The following is a 9094-nucleotide window of genomic DNA, read 5'->3' on the forward strand; positions in this document are numbered from 1 at the left end:
ACAGCTCAGTGACACCTCTAAAGGGGAAGGCCTGCTTGAACTGAGTCCGCTCTGCATCTTCAGAACAGGCATTAAAGCACACTCAGCTCTTTGCTGTTCCAGTGTGCTAAGAGCAGCTCTGACCCTACAGTGCCATAATGGCTGTTTCCAAGACAGACCTCCAGTCCTCCATCCAAGCTCAACCACAGAGAGCAGAGTGCAGGCAACTGTGGCACGTTGCCTATAAATGCTTTGCGTCAACATGGCCCAGTGGCCAGAAATTTTTATGCAGCCACCTCTCCAACCAGGTCAGAAGACCACTGCTTCTGCAGGTGGCTAACTCTGCTTTCCGCACGTGGGAAGCGAGTTCTGTGCCCCTGCTGGAAGCAGCAAGGAGCATGGAGAGGTTGTTGAACTCTGTCCCAGGTATGAAGCAGCTAACTCCTGCGGTCTCTCTCAGCCAGGAGCTACTCACCACCTCCAGTCCAGAGGGGCATGTGAGGGCGAACAGCCAGCACCCCAGGTGTGGTGTTGGGAAAGGGAAGGAACCATGGGGAGGGGGTACTGAGAAAACTATTCAGGAAATGGCCAGAACTGAGCATTGCAGTGAGCTGAAGGCCAGAATGCACCCACGTGAACCATTGTCTAAACAGTTTTGCCCTCACAGTGAACAGACAAGATGCTGGAGTTGGTCTTCTCTCTCTCCAGCCTGTTTTTCCAGTGTAAGCCTGATGTCCTGATTCACCTGGAGAGGAAGCTCAAGGGGAAAGGCGCACTGGTGAAAGAGTGAGTGCAGGTCTACAACAGTTGCAGCAGCGAGGAAAGTGCTGGTGAGCAGCCGTGCATGGCACAGGGGGGAGCAGGCAGATGGCTGGAGGGAGTCCCAAGTCAGAGAGGAGCAGCAGGGAGGTGGAAGCAGGGAGCTGTTAGTGCAGCTCAGCTGGCAGCAGCAGAGCATGAGGGTCAGAGGAACAGCAGCACCAAAGGCAGGACCCAGGAGGAGGAAGAGGAGGAGGAAAGTGAGCAGATTGCTCAGTGTCACTCGGTGTCCAGTGTCCAGGTCTGGCGTAGACTTCCCCCAATGGCGGTACAATCACCTACTCTGGATATCTTCAAAAAATGTCTGCACGCTCACCTTGCTGAGGTCATCTGACCCCAGCAGCCTTTCCTGCCCAAGCACAGTGGGGCTGGACCTGAGGATCTCAAGAGCTCTCTTCCAGCCCCTAACATCTATGAACCACCCAAGAAAGCTCAAGCCCAGGCAGCAGCCCAGGTAGCAGGGAGCTACCCCTCTTCATCTGACCTACTTCGATTGTGGAGCAATGGCAGGAGTGAGAGAACCTTTTCCCAGCCTTCCCAAACCTTTGTTCCTGGAGGCAGCAGCTCCACGGTGGGCTGTCATTTCAATCTCCATAACGCACCATTCAGAGGCTGGTTAGTGCTAGCAAGGAAATCTGGCTGGAAGCAACTGTATGCAGGTCAGACCTGCAGTGGAGACAGCTCAACACTCACCTGCTACTCCATCGGCTGACCCAGAAATATTTGCCGATAGGTATGAAGTTCACAGGGCAGAAATGCTTTTCAAGATTTGTGCCTGCCTTTCAGTTTCACTTGGGGAAGCAGAAAACAGTGAAGCACCTCTCACAAAATGTTTGACTTGTGGGAGAGTTTTGCTTTGCTCATGGGAGGCTAGTCATGAGTCAGTCACCACAAAGTAGAGCAAAAGACAGACAGAAACTGCACGTCGCTCAACAGGCATTGAAAAAATGTGCTGCTCTCCTCTTCCACAGGGCAGTCCACCTTCCAGGAACTTTGCTGCATCATTCCAGCTTAGAGATCATGTGGACTAGGTACAGAAAGCAAGGAAGAGGGAAGATGTCGTAAAGACTGGGTCACGGGCAGTCTAGCTTAGTGGTTAGGTCCCTGGAGAAAGTAGGAGCCAGGGGGGGAGTCTAGAGCACAGGCCAAGGCAAGGTTCAGGAGTCAGGGATCTAGTTACCAAAGCCAAGGAGAATTTCAAAAAGCCAGAGTCCAGAAGCAGAGCTGAGCAGGGTCCGAAATCAGAAAAAGAAGAGTAGAGGATCTTTGGGCAGACCTGTTGGCTAGCCTCCAATCTGCTTCCCAGGTGGACTTCATGCTGCTGAGGCTACCAGGCTCCTCAGTCAGGAGACCCTGGCATGGGCCAGCTGGTTCATAGCCAGTGGGGCTGCCAGTTAGAGCCTCAGGCAGGCTAGGCAATTAGTAAGGGCTGAGGTGCCTGTTAGGGCCCCTGACAGGCATCCAGGACTTACCATTTGCTTCTGCCTGGACAATAATGCCTCGTGAAGTTGAAGGAACCATTGTACAAACACTTTTCTATTGGAATGCTAATTCTCTTAAGAGAAATTTTAGGGAACTTGTGACCATGTCACCTTCAGCATTTCTGTTTAACAGAAGGAGAACCAGCCAGGCTGGATTCCTAGAAGTTACCATAGAAATGCCATGGAACAAGCCCGGAACTGAAGCTCATTAAATCTGAATGGTCTGCAGCAATCAGGAGAGCACAGGCAAGCCACTTGGTGTACCGGAGATCGCTGGGCTCCCCACACTTGAGCCTAAGGGCACTTCAGTTCAGTTTAATTCTTGCTTCCTTCCTGCCACACAAGCCTTGGTTTTGAATTGTTCCCTGTGAGCAAGCGTGCAAGGGGGAAGGACCCCAGGCTCTATACCAAGGCTCGGACTCTCTTGCTTTGTGCCTGACCCAGGAAGAGGCCTCCTCAACCTGACTCCCCTGGGGCTGTATGAAAGGTGCCGGCGCAGCAATGAATGCCTTGCACCTCACTTCAAGCTTCTCCTCCCTTGGTTTCTGTTACTATGGCCTGCACTTTTGCATCGTCCTTTAGCACGGACCTAGTGGAGCCTCTTCCTTTTCACTCAACAGCTACAGGAAGATTGGCATACACAACTCCAGTAGTACTGCTGATAGCAATGGCAGTGGTGTTCAATCCATGGAGCTGCAGGCTATGGTCCCTCAACATCTGAGAGAGTGAGGTTTTCACGCAGTCAGGGGTAGACCTGGCTTGGATGCAGTACATTTGTGCACAATGAATAGCTTTTGCTATCCTCCATACTTGAGCAGCAGTGCAGTTACTAGATGGGGCTAGGGGAAATGTTCTGTGCTGGCAATGTTCAGGGGAAGCTGTGGGAATTTATGAGGGTAGAATTTACAGGCCTGCTTGATTGATGCTGACAAGGACATCAGGAGACATGTGAATGCTTCCCCCCTTTGCCCTGATCTGCTGTCACTTAACTGTTCTGTTCAGTTATTGCTGCTTGATCTACCTCACGCTGAGTTTACCTGACTGTCTGTGATGTAGTAACTGCAGCGTTCAAGCCAGGTGGTCCGTATCTTGGAGTTGTGTGCTAGGGAGAGCCTCACCTTGAACACACAGAGCATCTGAAATCACATGGGAAGCCCCGAGTGCTGTTACAAGCCTGCTCAGGTCAGCCCTCCTCTGTCTCCAGGTGGGAGACCCCAAATTCTCAGCCTTGATGGTAAAAGCGTGACAACAATCTCAGAGTGACGCACAACAGGGCTGGGGGTAGAACTGGAAGTGGAAGAGGAAACTTATCTATTGATTTCATAGATTTCATAGACATTAGGGCTGGAAGGGACCTCAGAAGATCATCGAGTCCAGCCCCCTCCCCCAGGCGCAGGAAGTCAGCTGGGGTCAAAGGATCCCAGCAAGATAAACATGCAAACATTTCTTAAAAGTGTCCAGAGTTGGTGCTTGCACCACCTCTGGAGAGAGCCTATTCCAGGCCTTGGGGGCTCAGACAGTAAAGACATTTTTCCTTATGTCCAGCCCGCTTACCATCCACTGGTAAGTGGATGTGTCAGTTCTGTTAGTAACAAGATATAACATGGAAGAATTCATAACTGTTCCTCTGTCTTAAACCTCACAATCCAGATTTTGATTCTTAACATTATTTTTCTTCGCACCTGATTATATCACAATAGAAATTTATAGAAAAATGTTAACTAGTCAGTAAAACTAATACAAAGATGTTCAGGAACTTAGTCAGAACTACTTAAGATTGGTGCAATTTAGTTAAACAATGTCTGCATTCCTGTACTACCCTTCACTGTATAATTTATTTTAACATCAAAAAGGAACATTGCAGTATAATTTACCCAATGTTCTGCTGAGCCAGCTCAAAAATAATGAGTCTAACAATCAAAAGCAACCACAAAACAACAGCCTTTGGCTCTGAAACTTTTATTTTGCAGTTTGCTTTGCAGAGAAGTACATACCCAGTGCCAGCAAACACCATGGCCAGGATTCCACACTGGGGTGGCTTGTCCATAATTACAACAATAGAAGCTATAAATCTCAAGAGCTTTAAACTATGACTCTGTGTAAAAGAAGCTAACATGGGCACAGAGACAAAACAAAAAGAGCTCTGCCAGCACTGTAGCTTCTGCCCTTATGATCCCCAGTGGAATCACATAATAAACTATGAAGACTTGCTAATAACCAATGTGTTTTTGATATTCCAGTAGTTCCCAGGAGCCTCGGTTATTTCACTGAATGAGGTGCTGTATAAATCTATAATAAACAGTAGTGCTGGCCTCCAAGAAGCTTCTGGTACAAGGCATAATAGGTGGCTGACTAAAAAATGGGGTGTTGGGTGCCTAATTCACTTAGGTGCTCTTAGAAATGCCATTACAGGCCCATATGTACCTAAATAGCTTTGAAACTCTGGCACTAAGCTTGTGAAGTATTTACCCTAAAAGCTTTAAAAGTGCTTCCTTTAAATTTTTATTTTTACAAACCTGCCATTCTTTGTCAGTCCCCTCCCTGTCAGAGTTACCTAGCACAAGAATCATTTATATGTAGGTAGATGTGGATATTGGCTCCTTTAGTGGTCAGGTTAGTGAAACATAATTTATAATTCCCCATCCCTGGAGCTATTTGGAATCTACTCTAGGAATTTTTAGGAACACGCTACTATCAGTTCAGCTGTTGCAGCTGTAGTGCAGATGGGCATCCTCATGTAGAGAATATTCTCCCTGCTTCATACCATTTTTAGCATCCTGTTCTTTAACCCAGCAAAAACTGGAATAGACTTCCATAGTTCCTAGCTACGAAGGTAAAGTTTCTCCTAGGGGGAATTTAATGGGTCAGGTCGACCTGTATCAAAACATTTGTTTGCTGAAGTTGACTAAAACGTTACAGGGCAGTGAAACACTTGAGTTGAGTCTGCCACCTGGCCATACAGTCTCCTGGGAGCTGTGGTTTAGTTGTCTCATGCTCCAGTTCTCACCAAGGGCTGGATGCCCCGGTCTAGTATCTCACATGGTGCTCCACAGTCCCCTCTCTTGCTGACCTGCTGTGCGTCTCCATGGACATTAAGTGAAAACAAAAGGCAAAATGTCTATATAAAATTCTTCAACATTTCCGAATTGAAACTTTTGGATTTGGGCCCCAAATTTTTGGTGCTGGATAATTTTATTTTCTGACTAAAGGTTAACAGTTTTTCACAAGAAGCAGAAATGTCAACAAAAAATAAAAATAAATCCACTATTTACCTGAAACCCCCCATTTTCGATCTTTAGCAGAAAAATTTCAGCCAGCGCTAACAGATGGGACAGATAAGGAAATGAACTAAAACTGATGGAAGCATCAGAGCTGACAAAAAAAAATGCTCACTAACCTGCAGCGAACAATATTTGCAATAATTAGAACTGGAAGTTTTCTGTAGCATTTCCACAGCTGCAGAATCTTAAATACTCAGAGCTGAGACCAGGTGAGAGAGAGCAGAGCCAGGCGGGAGGGCGCAGGACAGCATCAGAGGAGAGCACATGCAGGCAGCAGTAAATAGGTGGTTCTGCGAGTTTAGGAGTGAATGGTAAAGCTGGAGTCCAAGCCAGTTTTTTTCAAAGAGGAGATGCTATGGCTGGCTTGAACTTTGTGGAAAGAGGGAAAGAGATGGTAGAGCCAGAGTGAGAGTCAGCAGGGGACGTAGGAGAACAGGAGGTCCTTGTGGAGAGGTATGGGCTGAGAGACAGCTGGGAGGACTGGAGGGAGACAGAAGCCAGCGTTAAGAGAGTAAGCAGCAGAGGGGAAGGGGGAGTGGTGGAGAAGGGGGTAGGGGAAATGATGCTGGTTCTTATCAAGTGGTCAGGGAAGCAAGGTTGTGGGCAAAGACAGGCAGTGAATAGGTGAGGGAGCTGGTATACATAGGGGAGGGACCCTCGGCTGCACTAAGCCAGGGAGGGAAGCAGATATTCCTCCCTGTTTCCCAGGACATGGTAACTCCCCAGTGCTGTCAAGTAAATTCTGCACAGGGACCTAATCCTGCAAGCATCTTCACAGGTCCTGTCTCCCTGTGAGGCCAGCATGTTTGCACTCTGGCCCTTTTGAGCACTAGCTTTATTTTCTGCCTGGCCATATATATGGGAACTGGAGTGCTGCAATAGCCTGACTGCCTCTTCTTACTAAATCAGGAAACAGCACAGGGACAAGTCAGGCCACTGTCAGGATGCCACAAGGCGGAGACTAGTCGCCGCAGCTTAGGGCAGATTGCTAGAGCTGGTCTGAAGGGGCGCAGCTAGGGTCTCAGAAATAAGCACGAGTCATTGCTGTGGTTCAGATGCTGCCTTACATCAGCAGTGCAGCAGACTGGAGACAGATACCCTGTGGCCACCAGAAAAAAGCACGTGATGTGAAGCCCTTGGAACAGAAAAAGGCAATTCAGAGAGAGCATAAGGAGGGGCGGGCAGAGGAGCAGGACAGCCAGAAAGAAAAATTGGAGGCAGAGAGTTATTACCGGGTCACACCGTCTCCTGGGCCTTACTGGGAGATCACCATCCCTTCACCAGCGCCCGCAAGGCAATGGAGCAGTAGAGCCAATCCAGGTGGGGGCTGAGAGGAGTCCTGGAGCCCTGGGACTGGATGACTCCCCTGCTGAACACAGGCTCGTTTGACTCGGAGGGCTTGATCAGTGAGAGGAAATGGCAAGGGGGAGTGGCCCCTGTCTGCGCTTCCTTCTCCCAGTTGCATGAGGCCTTATCTGCAGTCTGCTCTGCAGCTGTGCTTGCCGCTGGCTTGCTCACACTGTCTGTGTCAGTGTGTTCACACACATGCTCACAGGCTGCTCAAGAAAGTTCACTCCTGTTCTCCAAGCTCTTCAGAGGCATGTCAAAAAAATAACCTGTCACCAGCGGCAACCCCTTTAGGTGTGTGAGAAGAGATGCAGTCATGTCACGGAGCTGCACTGGACAACAGGGAACGGGGACAAGATGCAGGTAACATTATTCCCTACCCAAAATTCAGCACTGCTGCAACTCCAGCTACACTGAATGTCCCATATGTACCTGGGTCACTCCGAATCCACCTCCAAGTCAGCAGGTGTAAGGGAAGCCCAGAGCAGGGCTGGGGTGCTGGGAAATGGAGCTGCACACAAAACATGAAAGGATGCCTGCAAGGAATGTGGGGCAAGGGGGAGTAGAGGCAACCAATCTGCAAACCCAGGACTGAAGCACACCACGGTCCCTCTAGCTCAGGACTTCTGACCACCTGGAAGTCAATCACTAGGGTGGCCATCATAGAGGACAGTCCGGTTGTCCTCTGTCTTCTATTGATACGAAACCAGACACCTTTATGTCTGAAAAATAGAGGACATAAAGGCATCGGGTTTTGCATCAATATAGGACAGAGTAGCAGAAAACCGGAATGTCCTCTGTGATGGCCACCTTAGCAATCGCACAGAATTTCCTCCAGTTATCCTGCTGTGGAGCTGGCTAACTTGTGTTTGCCTCAAGAAGTTGTCTCTAACCTTTGCTGGCCTGGAAGCAACAAGAACGAGCAATCAACACAGCAGCGTGGCCCTCCACTTCCCTGCTGACTTCAGTTATAACTTTCTAATTTGCTGTCACTGTGCACTCAGATAAAAGGGAAAAGCGTAAGTTCTGGCAACCATCCCTTGTCAGAGGGAAAAACAGCAAACCTCTCCAATTTGTGTCACCAGCTCCCAGCAAAACCCCAACTCCCTGGTGGTCTGTCAGTGAGACCCTAACGCCCTACTGCTCTCCCTCCCTTCACACTGCCCAGCCGCTCTCTCTCAGTGAGTTCAGCTCCGCATAGTGCTCCAGCCAGAATCAGCAGGTGCTAGAGAAACTGGACAGCACTGTAACCAGCTGAGGTCAGCAAAGTCATTCCCATAACTCAGGAGGATGTGAAACAAATTCAGGCTGAAGAGAATGAGCGGAATGCATGCGCCGGTCTGCTGAGCTCAGGGTCAGTGGGAGAAACCTGAACCTGCTACGTGGCCTGTGCTCATTTGCCTTTCCATTCGTAGGCCCCTGTACATCAGATCTCGGGGCCTCACAGCCATGAAAGAACCTCCTCAGCATCAGCCCATCCCCTCTTCTGTAACTCGGTCCTGCCTCCCACCTGGCTGAGGCCCCGTGCAAGGGGAAGCTGGCCAGCATGGAAAGGAGAGCGTCCACAGGGGCACATAAGGCAGACGGCAAGAGCAGAACAGCAGATCAGGCAGGGAGCAGAAAGCAGAGCGGCAGCTTGGGTGCAGGGCTGATTTGTGGCATGCCTGCTGAAAAGGTTGGTCCCTCCAATCTAAACAATAGGTCCCAGAAGACAGACTGGACCCTAAGACTAGACCCAGCTCTATAGCTTCTTTGCTTTGGGCTCTATGCAGATGTTGCATCCATCCCCGGATAAACCATTTTATTCTGGGACAAAGTGCAGTCATGATGTTCGTGTCCATTGTCCTGGGACAGACCCTAGAAAGGTTCACAGGATAAGAAGTGTGAACAATTTGTCGTGGGACATCTCAAAGCACATCTGAATGTTTTCCTTCAGGTTACATCACTGAATCAATGGCAGAAAAGTGGCACTGCGTTCAGCTGCTCACTAAACCCTGACTGGAAGAGCGATGTGTGTACTCACTAATCTCAGGACATTTCTGTTCCGGGACAAACACAGGCAAAAAAACTTTTCAGGGACAAATGTTACTTGCCTCGGTGAGGTATTCACAGGCTGACTCAGACACTTCTAGGCCTCACAGGCAAAAGCATGCATACACATACACAGAGGCACAGCCAACAATACAC

At 49.2% G+C, this 9094-nt stretch overlaps 1 protein-coding gene across 2 annotated transcripts in view; it reads right to left on the reverse strand.

Annotated features, from left to right (window-relative positions):
* The window catches only part of TOR4A (torsin family 4 member A), a 34139-nt gene that overhangs the window by 15242 nt on the left and 9803 nt on the right, over positions 1-9094 (reverse strand). The window contains exon 1 of one of the 2 annotated variants that reach the window (XM_019510350.1): positions 6793-7024. The exons of the other annotated variant lie outside the window; for it this stretch is intronic. The gene's annotated coding sequence lies outside the window, so the exon portion shown is untranslated. Of the gene's footprint in view, positions 1-6792; positions 7025-9094 lie in introns of those variants that run through there. 2 annotated transcript variants of the gene reach the window in all.

Source organism: Gavialis gangeticus, unplaced genomic scaffold, assembly GCF_001723915.1.
Source record: "Gavialis gangeticus isolate Ggan-Ray unplaced genomic scaffold, GavGan_comp1, whole genome shotgun sequence".
NCBI classification, from domain to species: domain Eukaryota; kingdom Metazoa; phylum Chordata; order Crocodylia; family Gavialidae; genus Gavialis; species Gavialis gangeticus.